The sequence below is a fragment of the Nannospalax galili genome, unplaced genomic scaffold, assembly GCF_000622305.1.
Source record: "Nannospalax galili isolate Female #2095 unplaced genomic scaffold, S.galili_v1.0 scaffold1354, whole genome shotgun sequence".
Classification (NCBI taxonomy): domain Eukaryota; kingdom Metazoa; phylum Chordata; class Mammalia; order Rodentia; family Spalacidae; genus Nannospalax; species Nannospalax galili.
This window is the reverse complement of record NW_008335784.1, coordinates 499,778-514,475: the sequence shown is the minus strand read 5'-3', so window position 1 is coordinate 514,475 and position 14,698 is coordinate 499,778. Positions and strand designations below refer to the sequence as shown.

At 39.3% G+C, this 14,698-nt stretch overlaps 1 protein-coding gene across 2 annotated transcripts in view; it reads right to left on the bottom strand.

The window, feature by feature from the left end:
• The window catches only part of Spart (spartin), a 34,847-nt gene extending 33,160 nt beyond the window's left edge, over positions 1-1,687 (bottom strand). Inside the window, exon 1 of one of the 2 annotated variants that reach the window (XM_008830492.3) lies at positions 1,371-1,687. The gene's annotated coding sequence lies outside the window, so the exon portion shown is untranslated. Of the gene's footprint in view, positions 1-859; positions 879-1,370 lie in introns of those variants that run through there. The other variant, XM_029562248.1, reaches the window with a different exon arrangement.
• Between the last annotated feature and the right edge of the window lie 13,011 nt (positions 1,688-14,698).

Sequence of the window (14,698 nt, the reverse complement as noted above, 5' to 3'; positions counted from 1 at the left end):
GCAACTGTGAGCCATCTTATTTAGGTTAGAAACTGAACCCTGGTCCTCTGCAAGAACAGTAGTCCTGGTAACTGCTGAGCCATCTCTCTAGCCCCAATACTCGGATTTTTTTAACTCAGTAGGAAAGATGAAATCAAGATAAGTAACCTCATCACCTCACATATCTAACATTTAAAAAAATGAGAACATTTGAGACTTCATCTTTTATTGAAATGAACAATATTCCATGATTATTTGCATCCACCAGGCAATAAAATAGATCTAAAAATGAAATCACTTTCTCATCCCACTGAGTTGGGGAATGTACAGTTTTCCTTATGCTTGTATTTAACTCCTGTACCAGCCTACCCAATTCTGGCTTGTTAGGAAAACTGTTTCAGAATGTACCACATGTGCAAAGCAAACCACATACCACATAACATAAACGTTTTCTGCTTCAAAGAAGTCATATAAAACCACCCAATTAAGTCAATTAGAAAAGCGCATGTCAATAATAGTTCACTTTTAACTAAGAGCATTCTTCTAGTGCCTTCGATTATTTATTCACTTATTTTGCTTTTGTAATTTAAAAAAAGTTGTTAAAATCTTAAATATTTGAGGTCATTTTATCGAGACAATGAAAATTTGAAGGCAAAACTCATTAACTTTATACAAGCAAAGCAAATCTCGGGGATCCTCAAGAAACTACGAGATCAATTCATCACAATCAAGCCGACAAACCCGGCCAACCCACAGTAACGTCACAAACCACGCGCATTCCGGGAGAAAACTTTTCCCAGACATGGAATCAGACCACTAGAATCGTCTGTGACACGCACAATCCCTAGTAAACTATCAAAATGTATTCCAACGAGCCTACCATCCCCAGCTGGAGGCTCGCGGGGCTATGTGCCCACTCTCTGAGAAGGTGGGCCCTGGTGGGGAGAGAACAGCAAGAGCAGTTCAGGAGCGAATCGCAGCAGCAGGGGTGCGCGGGGCTGGGGACAAGAACACCAGGGATGCCCGAGGACCCGGGGCAAGAACACCAGGGGTGCGTGGGGACCCGGGACAAGAACGACACCAGGGTGTGCGGTGACCCGGGACAAGAATACCAGGGGTGCGTGAGGTCTACAGCGGGGGTTGGCAGGACCCGCACTAGGGACGCGAGGTCCCAGGACAAGAACACCAGGGATGCGCGGGGTCCACGGTGGGGCCCGGGATGGGAGCTGGGCTCCGTGCCAAAGGGGTCCGGGGCAGGGAGGGTGAAGGCTCCTACGGTACGAGCTAGGAGAAACTCGGCAGGACTTCTGGAAACTTCTCCTGGAATGGCTCCCCACAGGGCTCCGGGCTCCCCGCAGAGCTCCGAGCTCCCCCGCCCCGCTGCCACTCACCGGCCGCCAGCGCCTTCCGGGGCTCGGCCCGCGCCCCCTCCGCCCAGCTCACAAAGCGCCGCGTCAGGTGCCGCCGCCCCAGGCTCCGTGACGCCCACTCCGGCGTCCCGCCTGCCACTCGTCACCAGTCAGGCCAGCGAGCTGCAGCACTCTGACCTTCTAAAAGGTGGGCGGGAGGACGTCAGGACGCTCGGAGCTCGGGAGCCAGCGAGAGAGAAAGAGCGAGCGCCGGTCTGGAGGGATTAGGCCGCGGCCCGCACTCCCCAGTCTGGGCCCGGCCACGTCTGCCACCGCGCCGGCGCACTGCCGCCAGACCGAAGTGGGGCCGCGAAGAGGGACCCGCGAGTCCTGGGCGGAGAGAGCCTGTGGCCGCTAGGGGGAGCCTAGGTCGGGCACTGTGTGCCTGGGAAAACAAAAGCTAGCAACTCGAAAACCCTGAATTTCTGACTACCTTATCCAAAGGACAGTTAACTTCCTTAAGTCTCAAGGACGGGGAGAGGGGTGTACCGCTAGCATAGAACGTGTTCAGTTTATGACTCATAAAGAAATCACGGTACCAATATCGGGTGATGCGATGCTAAAAGGGACTGAAGTGAGCATACTTCTTTCAAAAGTTCTTTACGTGAAGTAAAAGGCTGTAATGACAGGTTTGTAGTACTGAATTGGCCTACCTTAAAACCCCATTTGTACTGTCCTGAATGTTTAGTCAGGTAACTTGTCTAAGGATACTAGTGACCTGTTTCAGATGAATGATTCCCCATATTAATTAATGATGGGGATTATTGGGTAACATGCAGAGAAAAGAGCTAAATTGAAAATTAGAGGTCTTTTGGTAGTTCCTGCAAACCTCAGAAAGGTAGCAGTCATCCTAGGAGGTGAAAATTAATACAGTGCTGTAAAATTATTTTACTTTAGAGCTGCTAATGGAGTTCTGAAAACTGTAGGTGTGTGTCTTCTCCCACATTTTCAGACCGACAAGCTTTTCATCTAATTTAACTAGTTGCAAAGGATGATGTTTTCAAATAAAAGTTATATAACTATTAAATACCAATTTGATATCCATTTTATCATCAAAATTAAAACTACCTGCACAAGTTTTCTTAAGGAAGAAATTTTAGATCATTCAGTTTCTCCATTTTCAAAGCTTTTTTTATTGAGAATTTTATACATACATGTGTGTTTTGATCAAACCTTCTCTCATTCCCTCCCCTCCATTTTCCCTTCAACTCATGCTTCCATTAATTTTATACATGTTTGAAACTATCAAAGATAAAATTAAAGTATATGAAAAAGTTTTATCAAAAATATTTTTTCTTTAAAATATTTTATTGATGATGAACTACTGTACATAAAAATAAGTATAGAAGTCTAAATATTTTTAAATTTACAGTCACTGTAAAGATTAAGGTGCTTAAAATATTTATATTTATCTTTTATACACAAGCTATGTAGATACAGATAATCTTAAAACATTTGTCACAAAACTACTGAAACTCATAAAAGAGCTCATCAAGGTTGCAGGATGAAAGCTAAACCTGCATAAATCAACATTAGCACATACAATGAATGATTTAAAAGTGAAATTAAGAATTTCATTCACAGTGTTTTAATGAAGAATAAGGTATTTCTAGTCAGGCATAGTGGCACCCACCTCTAATATCAGCATTTGGAAGGCAAAGGTAAGCAAGTCTCTGTGAATTTAAGGCCAGTCTGGTCTACATAGCAAGTTCTAGGGCATACAGGAGCTTTGTAGTGAGACCCTGTTTCAAAAACAAAACAAACCCACCCACAAACAAAGGAAAGATTGAGAGTAGATTTAATGAAACAAATGTAAGGTTTGTACACTGAACACTATACAACATTGCTTCAAGAATTTAAATGGAAAGGTGTTTGTGTTCATTGAAAGACAATATTGTGGAGATGACAATAATCATGAAATGGATCTTCAGATTCAACATAATTCCTTTCAAGATCCTAGATGTCTGTCATAAAATTAGCAAACTAATACTAAAATCCACAAAATTTATAGAAATGCATATGACCCAGAATAGCAAAAGCAATCTTGCAGTAAGGAGGAGGAGGAAGAAGAGGAAGGGGGAGGAGAAAAAAAACAACAACTAGATTTACACATCCCAAATTCAAAACTTTTAACTAAGGTGCCAAGAAAATTCAATGGGAAAGTCCTTTAAACAAATTATACAATTAGATACCCATGAATAAAAGTTAATCTGGACACCCACTTCATGCCATACAAAAAACAGGTCACAGATCTGAATATAAATCTAAAACTACAAAACTGTAAGGAGAAAATATAACTTGCCAGCTTATCTGGTTAACTTCAGGAACATGTATAGATAGTAGCATCTTAGAACTTTTTATTGCATAAGCAAAAATAAAATAAAATAAAATGGTTAATTTGACTTCATCAAGTTGGACTTCTGCTGTTCCAAAAACGTTGCCAGAGAATTAAACCTCCACAGATTATGAGACACTATTTGTAAGTTATTTTTCATTTGTATTTAGAACACATAAAGAACATAACTCAATAATTTGTAAAAGTAACAAAAATGAATAAAGGATTTGAATAGGAATTTCTTCAAACAAGATAAACAAATTACTAAAAAGCACATAAAAAATGGCCAACATCATTAGTCTTTAGACTAATACAAATCAGAACGAGGTGTAAATTCTCTCTCATTACAATGGCCATAATCAAAAGAGATAGGCAACAGGTTGTTTTGCAACCTTCATGCCTGACTGGTCAGAATGTAAAGTAATGGAAAACGATTTGGCTTTAAAAAGTTAAGCATAGGAGTACCGTATCAACCTGTAATTCCACCCTACACAGAATTGTTTCCCTTGATTCAAATAATTGAGTAATTATTATAAAATTCCTTTCACTCTCTTGACACAACCTAGAATCATCTGGGAAGAGAGTCTCAAAGAAGATAAGAAGGCAAGTTGAAAACATGAGTTTGAATCTCCAGCTCCGCCAGAAAAAGCCAGGCATGGCCATACCATAAACTGTAACCTCAGCCTGACAGGAGGATCACCTGGAGCTTGCTTGCTCTCAGTTTAGCACCAGGTTCAGTGAGACACCTTGGGTCAAGGGAATAAGGCAGTATGATAGAGCAGGACACTAGATATCTTCCTCTGATCTCTGCAACTTGCACCCACAGACAACACACACACACACACACACACACACACACACACACACATACACACACACATAAATTATAATGATAGTAAACTCGAGGTTATCAATATCAAATTAGGAAGCTAAAACAAAACTTCCTAAATTATATAGAAAGTTAATCTTGACAAGCCAATCTAAAGGAAAAGATGAAATTTATTCTCTGTAAAACTTTACAAATCAGTTAATGATGATCTCTAAAAAAAGAATTGTTTAGACAAGTTAGAATCAGAATTTATTTGTGAATCAGAGCAACAGCACTTTGTGAGAATTCCAATATAATCTGACAGCATTCATATACAAACAGAAGACATCCTAGAGCAACTCCAGTCTAGTTAGTGAGTTCATTGGTTACATTTAACTAGTTGGTTGCAGCTTAATTAATTAGTTACAGGGCATTCTACAACCCAGCAAAGCTTGGTTACTATGATTAAACTCTATGTTGGTTGATTCCATCCATCGGGCCCAAATCCAATGGTACATGATCCAAAGTTCAATGCTGCACCTCCCAATTTTGTTTAATACTATAAGGGAGGAAAAGGTATAAAAAAAGTGTTCTGAGAGATGTCAGTTATCAAAATAATGAAAGAATTTTATTATTTTCATGAATTTTGCAGTGTCTAGAGTATGGATCCACTTGCTAAAATTTGTAATATTATTTACTTATTTATTTATTTATTTATTCATTTATTTATTTATTTAGTCTTTTTTGAGACAGGGTCTCCTTGTAGCCCCAGCTGTCCTGGAACTCACTATGTAGACCAGGCTGGCCTAGATCTGCCTGCCTCTGCCTCCCAAGTGCTGGGATTAAAGGCGTGGACCACCATGCCAGGCTAATTTGTAATTTTTAATGATTTACTTTGTTTCTATCTTGGTATTCTTAAAGTCATGCAAATTATATAATCAGCAAGCACTACACAACTTGCATCTGTTTGAGTTGAAATGATGCTTGAGATTAGCAGGAAATAATCACTTATCTTTGGAAACATGTGGAAAGATCTTTTTAACAATCACTATATCTTACTGAGGTGAACAAAGGCTCAGGTTTTCAAATCAGACCAGCAGGAAGCAGCACTTTTACTCAGTCACAGAGGAATAATGAAGAAGTCTGAAATGCCAACCCATCCCCAGGATGAGCTGCTACCTCCATAGAACACACTCTGGCCAGTGACACAGAACATGAGCTCTCTAAGTACAATGCCAAATACTACGAAACAGAGCTATTTCAACCATGTATTCTTTTTATAGTTACATAAAAATGTGACTAACATTGAGATTTTCTAGGCAGTGGCATCCTGTGTAGCCCTAAAACTCAGGTCTATTTATCAAAGCCATTTGGACAGTCCAGATGTGCCTTGCTGAAGCATTTCATAGACTAGCATATACCTTGGTTCAATTAGCATATTTTCATTGAGGTTTGACTTAGTCATTTCCATCTGAGCATTCCAGGGTAGCTATAATTGATTACAGTGTTGTGCCCAGAGAACGGATCCCCAAGAATTACCACGGAGTCCAGAGAGCATGCCAGAACAAAGAGGCTTTATTCAGGCTTAAGCTCGGACTCTCAGACCAAACTAACATGGTAGGCTCATCTGAGAGCCCCGATAGCAGGGGGAGGGAGCTTTTCATAGGTTTCAGACAAAGGGAGGAGGGGAATGACAGAGTTATATTTTGATTGGTCCAAAGAGCCCAAGCACGAACATACTTTTGAATTGATTGGTTACAGTCTTGGAGGCTTCTTCATTGGTGGGTGCTGCCTTCAGGGCTGTGGAATGTGCTGTTATCTTAAGGGCTAGAGGACCCTGTTTATTCCTTATAAGGCCTCAAACCTGCCCAGGCCCCCTGGACATGCTTGGGCTTGCCTAGTCTATGACCATGAGACATCACAAAAATGGAGGAATCAGCAGTCAAAATGGAGACAGTGCAGTTTGTCCCTCTGGTTCCCTCAAGCCAAGCGATTTACAGAAGTGAAAAGAGCAGTTAGTCCTAAATAGGGGCAGGGGTCTAGGGAGTCCGGGGGAGGGGGCCAAGGAGGAGGGTTCCACAACAGATCAGTTGCTAAACTTAACTGTTTTTTTTCACCCAAATTAAATCGAATGTATTCTTACCAGGCACTCAGGAGGAGGTTGAGGCAAAGGAAGTAATTTGAGCCCCAGAGTTCAAGGTCAACTTGTGCAACATAGGAAACCCCCCTCTCAAGGAAGAAAAAAAAAATCTCTAAACAAAGAAGAAATAGGGAGAAGTTTATAAAAATAATCATTGCACATACACTCCCAGGCATTCACACATATGTGTTTTGGTAACAGTCCAACAAAACGGTCCTATTTTCTGAAGCCCTTACTTGAATTGTATGTCTAAATGGAAAGGCAGGAAGCTTGGTTCATGGATATTAGAAGAGGCTTCTCCAGAATAGGGTTTTTATTTGGTTCAAGTTGAGGTTTTAATATTATGAACAATGTACTAGAGTAAGATCTAAGGAGGTGAGTCTATGAATATTCGTGTGATGTAGAAGTTCTAACAGGAAAGAAAGAGGAGATGCTTAGGATGGGTATGATGACTCAAGGCTGTAATCCTAGCACTTAGGAGGCTGAAGCAGATGAATGACCATGATTTTAAATCTGTCTCTCACCAAAACCAAATAAAGAGAAGGGAGGAAGGAAGGAGGGAAGGACGGAGCGGGAGAAAGAAGGAAGGAAAGAAGGAAGAAAAGAGATGCCCAGAAGTTCCACATAAGACACTCAAGATATTTATCTAAAACTTTTTCAACCTTTGAAAAGCTTTGGCATAACTTGAGCAATATGCATGGCCCAGTTCAAATATTGATCTGTATCAGGTGCCTGTAGCTGAGCAGCTAGATCACTGGTTCTGGAATCTAAGGGCCTGGGTTACTTTATCTAACTACTTTAATCACTCTGAGATCATTTTCTCATCTGTAATGCTGAGATGTGATAGTGACACCAGCCTCAGGAGGTAGTACCTAAATTCACTGAAAGCATCCTCTAAAATTGGTACTTAATGAATATTCATGATTATATTTGATATTCTTTTCTCCTTGCTGAAATACTTTAATGATTAGCAAGGAGTGGTTTTCTTGGGAGCATATCTAAACCTGTCTTTAATAAATTGATGACGTTATTTTCTTTTAATCACAAAGTACAAAATTATTTCACAAATTTTAATTACTTGAATAAGAGTAATTTGGAATACTGTTTTAACTATTTCACAATGCCACGGATGAAAACAGTTATGTATCAGAGGCAATGTCTACCTGTCAGTCTACTTGTCCCCCTCCCTCCCTCCTTCCTCCCTTCTCTTTATTTGGTTTTGAGAGACAGACTTAAATTCATGGTCATTCATCTACCTCAGCCTCCTACAAGTGATGCATGACTATTTAGATATTTAGGCATGTAAAATACTCACCACAATTGCAGTTACTTACTGATTACACCAAAGAGTTTTATGTGGAAGTCTGCATTTTTGTTAGAAGAATTTGCAAAAGTTTCATTGGAGATTTTACTACATTCAATTTCATTCAAGTTGAAAAATATTTTGCACTTTCTCTTCATTTATTGCATAGTACTGTCAGTGGGTCTTGGAAATCCCAGTGTGCCATTTAATGATGAATATCATGAAAATGAGAAATGTAAGAATTACTTTACCTATGAATAGAGTTGGGTGTCAGGGCATCCAGCTCATGAACTGGTCTAAGTTCTTACCAATGGTATAACCTGATTCCTCCAAACTCAAGTTGAAATCAATGGATGCAACATAAAACTGCTAGTGAGCACGTTTTGTTGAGAGCTAATGCGATAATGTTCCCAAAACTGTATATGGCATTAGGTCTTTGATCTATGATCGCATTAGATTTTTCTTCCTTAAATCTTTGTTATATGAAAAGCATGCATTTGAGGATCAATAACTGGTATTCTTAGTACAGTGTAATTTTCTCCTTGCAAACCAAATACAATTGATGAGAGACAAGCATAGCATTTAAAACAAGGAATAACAAGGAGCTAGAGAGATGACTCAGCAGTTAAGAGCACTTGCTGCTCTTGCAGAGGACCTAATTCAGTTCCTAGTCCCAGTTCCCACATGGCATCTCACAACTGTCTGTAACTCCAGTTCCAAGGGATCTGATGCCGTCTTCTGCCCTTCATGGGCACAAGGCATGCATGCAGTTCACATCCATAGATGCAGGCAAAACACTCATATACATAAAACAAAATAAATCTTTTATAAAAAACAAAGACGAATGGGGGAAAATGTAATATCTAGATTTACAGATGCACACATGTGTAGACTGTGAATGCCACACTTTTGTCTATAGTACTTCATCTTTAGCAAATATGACACTTAAAAAAATCTATGTATTAAAGCATCAACAAGAATTTAATATTTCTTAGTAAGTTGATTTGGTTTTATTCTAGCCAAATCGTACTTCTAATACTATGGTATAAATAGGCTGATATATTGTTCAGCTGACTACTTTATTTTCTATATACTTAATATATATAACAGGATGGTTGAGAGAAATTTAACAGCAGTCACCAGAATTCTTATAGTAACTGCATAGCTTTAGGAAAATACTTCTGTAAGACATTTGACTCAAGATGAATCTCTAAGATATGGGCAAAGTAGAGAAAAATGATATAGCATTTTGTAATACTGCCATTACAGTAGAAATGAGAAGACGTTTGTGCTGGTTGCCCGAGAAGGAAGAGTCATGAGACCTGAGAAGGGAGACAAGCCAAGCAACATGGTGGTGGGTCAGCAAAAGACCCAGAAGGAGAGTTTCTGAATTTGAATTTGAGGCTGTTTTTGCATTGTTTATTGTGATGTAAAAGCCCTAACTTTCCCAAATCTTTTCAGTACAATTTGCAAAACACTTGTTGGTAAGGCGTGCTAGTAAACCATCAAGCCCCTGACTGACTCCCCAACTGTACTACCTTTAGGACAGTTCTAGTCTATGTAGGTTTGCCTTTTGTTTTGAGACAGTCTCCACTATGCAGCTCTGGCTGGCCTGAAACTTACCATGTAGACCAAGGTGGTCAGGAGCCCACAGAGATCCACCTGCCTTTGTGCAGGTTAAAGGCCACACCACGGTGCCCAGCTTTAGAATTTCTTTTTTACATGTCCCTCATTCACAAGAAGATATTTTCAGTACCAGTCTACTTTTAGTAATAACTAAAAAGGAAAACTGAGTGTGTGACAGAGAAGTGATGTGGGAAGCACCAAGAGCCCTTGTAAACAGCCACCTTGGCCTGTCTCTGGGACCTCAGTGGGATCTGGAAGGTAACAGCTATTTCTAGTGAAGACAGTAGAAAGGTGTGCAATATGTAGACAGCACAGAGGATGATCAATCTATCTATTTCCTTGTATGTAGGTTTCTTTCAACAAGATAAAGCAAATTTATGGTGACCACATGAAACTGCAGGAATGAAGAAGTTCCTAGTAAGCCACAGAAAGTAAACAAAAGTTAACTTTGAATGGTATGCATTATTTGCTAAATGGAAATATGAAATATTTTACTTGTTTATGATTCTGTATATTAAATGTGCTTTGTCTTATTTGGGGAAATGTTTTTTAAAAAAAGTTCTTTTAGACTCTATTTTGATCAGAATCCCTCAAACCTATTTTAATCTCCACCAGGTTTAAAGGTTTTCATGTAGAATGATAACTGCCTTTTCCTGGCAAAGGCCGAGCTTTTCAAGTTCTCAAAGATACTAATGATCTGAGGGTCTAGGTAACCATTAGACTGTGGTCCCCTGGCAACCACAAGGTCAGTTCTGGAAAGTAACTGGATGTGGACACTCCTTCTCTTGGTATCTGTCTGGGTATCTGATAGCTTTGGTCCTAGGACAAATGGATGGCCTTATTTGAAAACTGCAGTCTGAGGAGGTAGCTGAATAAATGGGTATTTTTCAATCCATGCTCCATGGGCAAGGATGATCATCCCCACCATGATGCCCTGGTAGGAGCAGTGACCTGACCAGGTCCTTCTCAGATCTGCCTAGAAACATGAGGGTCTTGTTTGCTGATTCAGAGGTTAACTGACAGAAATCGAGTAGCTGAGTAGTTTTCTTAGGAAGATCTGAAGACATACTCACCTGGTAAGAAGGTCCCAAGACCTTGTCAGGATCCTGCCAAAACAAGAGTCAGAGGAGTGTCCTACTCTCTGCAGCTTGGTAGCAAGTCATGCCCAAGGACAACTGCTCACACTCTGCTTATCTTTCTACAAAAGCAGTTTAGAAGTAAAGTTGGAAAGAACTCTTGCATCATTAAAATAGTGATTGTATTCGTGTATGCAATGCATACTTGTAAAGCTTTCCGAACTGGGTGTTACTAGGGATTACAAGAACAAAGGGAAGAGCATACCTTCAGTGCTGCTTGACTCTGAGACCATTCGACACTGGCTCCCTTCTTTCTTGACTAGAGTACCTTCTGGGATAGCCAAGAAGAAAAATGTGAGATAAATTTCTGGTACAAACCGCTGAACACTAAGAATTCATTAGTAAGACATTCTTGGTTATCTGAGGCATTCTATTTCAGAATAGCTACCACTTTTCTGGCAATATACAGGCAGTTTGAAGGGAAAAAGGCAGACCCAGGAATTCTATCTCCAGGACTGTCAGTGCTTGGGGGTGGTCTAGTGCAGCCTCAATGCCCAAATAAATAGATATTATAGCTATTCATCAGGAACATCGTGCTCCTTAACATACCAGATTTCAGAGTTCATTAGCAGAGGGGCTGTTCATGGAAAAAGCAAATAAGAACCTGCTATTTTATGAGGCTTGGTAAAAATACGAAAGCTACATACTTACAGTTAAAAATCTTAAACAATTCTTAGAAGTTCCTCGTTATTCAATCATATTCATTTCCTAAACAGTGCATTTTTTTTTTACTTTTTTTCATGTACAGATTTGTAATTGCTGATGTTTCTTTGGATATAAAGTCCTTTTTTCCTAGAGTGATACAAACTTTAAAAATATTTAGTTCCCTAACAAAGATATGAAGACTTGTTACTATGACTAATACATACAAAGATGAGAAATTAAAGTTGAATTTACATATTTTTTCCCTATAATCTTGGTTTGGCTTGAACAATTTGCTTTGCTATTACAACCAAAATAAGTTATTACACCTTCAAAAGCATTACATTCAGGACCAAGTAAATATGAAATATTCCTGCTTTTTTAGATGCGTATTAAATTTATTTAAATAAAATTAATTTTTTTGTTTTATTTGTATGAGTGTTTTGCCTGCATGTATGTAGGTGTATCACAAGCATGTGATGCCTGTAAGGACAAGAAGAGGGCATCAGATCTCTTGGAACTGGAGTTATAGAGGGCTGTTAACTCCCATGTAGGTTCTAGGAAACAAACCTGGGTCCTCTGTAAGAGAAATGTAAGAAACATTAAAAATATTAGTCTTTTCTTTCAAACCCTGTAAGACTTTTGTTTTAAAAAAAGTCCTATACATTCCTGAGCCTGATGGCCTGCGGAGGTGGAATTCTTTCTTTCGGTTGATTCTTTTAAACTAGCCAACTTCAAAAGACTGTCAGACCCCAACCAAAGGAGAAAAGACACAGTCCTCTTGTGTTAGGGATAAAAGCTTAGCAACCTTCTGGGTTCTGTGTACACTTGCTAAATCTGACTGACCATGTAAGAAAAGTACCCTTTTACAAAAGTACAATCTGCTTTGCTGAGTTACTCTCTCTTTGCCTTTGTGTTCTTTGTGCAGTATTGATAAGGTCCTTGGATCTTGGATTTATTTGTAACAGAAGCCAGAGCTCTTAACTGCTGGATTATCTCACCAACCCCAATACGTTAAACTTATTTTTTATTTTTTTACTTAAAAAATTATTTGTTTTTATTTTATTTTATGTGTACGTGTGTATTGCCTGCATGTGGCTAAGTCCACCCGTGCTGTGCAATGCCTGAGGAGGTCAGAAGAGGCTGTCAGATCCCCTGGGACTGTAGTTATGGACAGTTGTTAGCTGCCATGTGGGTGCTAGAATTCGAACCTGGGTTTTTTGCAAGAACAACCAGTATTCATAACCGCTGAGCCATCTCTCCAGCCCCCTTAAATTTATTTTTAACTGTTACATAAAACATAAAAATTATAGATATTAATGGGGAACCACATGATGTTCACATATGTGTACACTGAGTCATGTAAAGTTATGCATATCTACTGCCTCAAATGTTTATCGCTTCCTTATAATGTTTGCTTCTTTTAAAAGAGCCAATTCTACCCCACCCCAAAACATCTCTTTGTTGAATTCACATGCTGACAATATCTTTTGGTGTCATGCCACAGCCTAGCTGAGCATCCCTGAATTCTATTTAGATTCAAGGCTTGATTATTACAGCAGGGTGCTTCTTATGCAATCCTGAGACAGAAATTAAAATGCTAATAAAGTCCAGTTTGAAACAGCATGCACACACACAAAACCTGTCTATCACATCTCCTCCACCAAGTCCATAAATTGTTCTATCAGAATTAGTTAAGGAGTTTAGGAATTTAAGTAACTCTGTTAGAAAAATAATAAATTTTCAGAGAGCAAATTTTGGGACAATAATAACATATTTTTCTTTAAATCAAGTAATGGAGTTCCCTCCAAACCATATGGAATGAAGTTTATTTATTGACTGCTTTATGTTCATCATTTTTTACCATACTCCCCTAGGAACCAAGAAGCTGGTTGCCCTCAGAGGAAGAAATGAAAACTCAGAAGGTTTCTAGGATTCCAGACCCACAGCAAGTCCCTAACAAAGCTGTACTCTTTCAGAACTGCCATTTTGTTGTAATTAGCTTCATATTGAATACTGTATGCTCAGCATGAATGGTTTCATACATGATCTTTGAGTTTCCTCCAAACCATATGGAACGAAGTTTATTGACAGTAAATGTTATGCTCAAGGTTTTGTGCCTAGTATGAGCTACAAATTAAACCGGATTCTTTGATTTTAAAACTTTTATACTGCACTGTGTGATTGTTCTTTACCCCAAGAGGTGAAATATTTTAAGAAAATCTGGGCTGGAGAGATGGCTCAGTTAAGAGCACTAGCTGCTCTTGCAGAGGACCCGGGATTCCCAGGACCCACATGGTGGCTAACAACTATCTGTTACTCCAGTTCCAGGGGATCCAACACCTTCTTCTGACTTCTGTGGGCATTGCATGGCATGGGTGCACTTACACACATGCAGGCAATACATTCATACACAGAAAATAAAATTAAAAGTTTTAAAAAATCTGAAATATCTCAGCAAAGTGATTTTATACTAAGGTTTATTCAGGTTAGCTGTAAAAGGGAACATACACTTTACATCACGGGCTGCAAAATGGTCCTATATTTGAATCTTGCAATTTTGCCTAAGGCTAAAATTTAGGCAACCCACTTGCATGCATAGCTTCAGTTCCTATATTTTATAATAAAGATTTTCTTTAAAATAATAAAGGCAATGATTTCTTTCTAGGCTTATGCTTAGGTTTAAATAAGATAATATTTTCAAAGCCCTGCTCTCCAAGAGGAGGGAGCAGCTTGGGGATACAAAGAGCAAAGATTTTGGGGCCAGGTGCCCAAGTTAAAACTAGGTGTCTGCCTCTTGCCTCTGTGACCTTGGGCAAGTTTGCTTTGCTCTTTGGTATCTCCACTTCTTCAATGATAAAATAGCACAATGATAGTAACCAACTGCTCCCTGAGCCAGTGTATGCAAAATACTTAGGAAAGGGCCTGGCACATCATAAGCATAAAGCTAGTTTTTAAAAATTTCTTGAATAGAGTGGAGGCTAAATAAATAGACGCTGTTTAATTTTGTAATCACATGTGCACATTGAAGTGAAATTTTTCTAATGTTAAAAGTTTGATAATTTTGGTTTGTCTTTAGGAAAATAAATAAAACTAAACCAGCAGCCCTAGAGTAATGGGGCTGATGGCTATTTGAGTAAGTTCGCTGGGGTTGGGGAGCACCCCTGTATTATGGAAGTTACAGAAGCTCATGGAGGTGAACTTCTGTGAGGGGGAGAGAGTAAATTCAGATCTCAGGAGCCAGAACTGACTGAAATGTTCGCACTGCACCTCTGTTTGTTATCAAAGAAATGTGTTTTAACATCACGTTATGAAAGAGC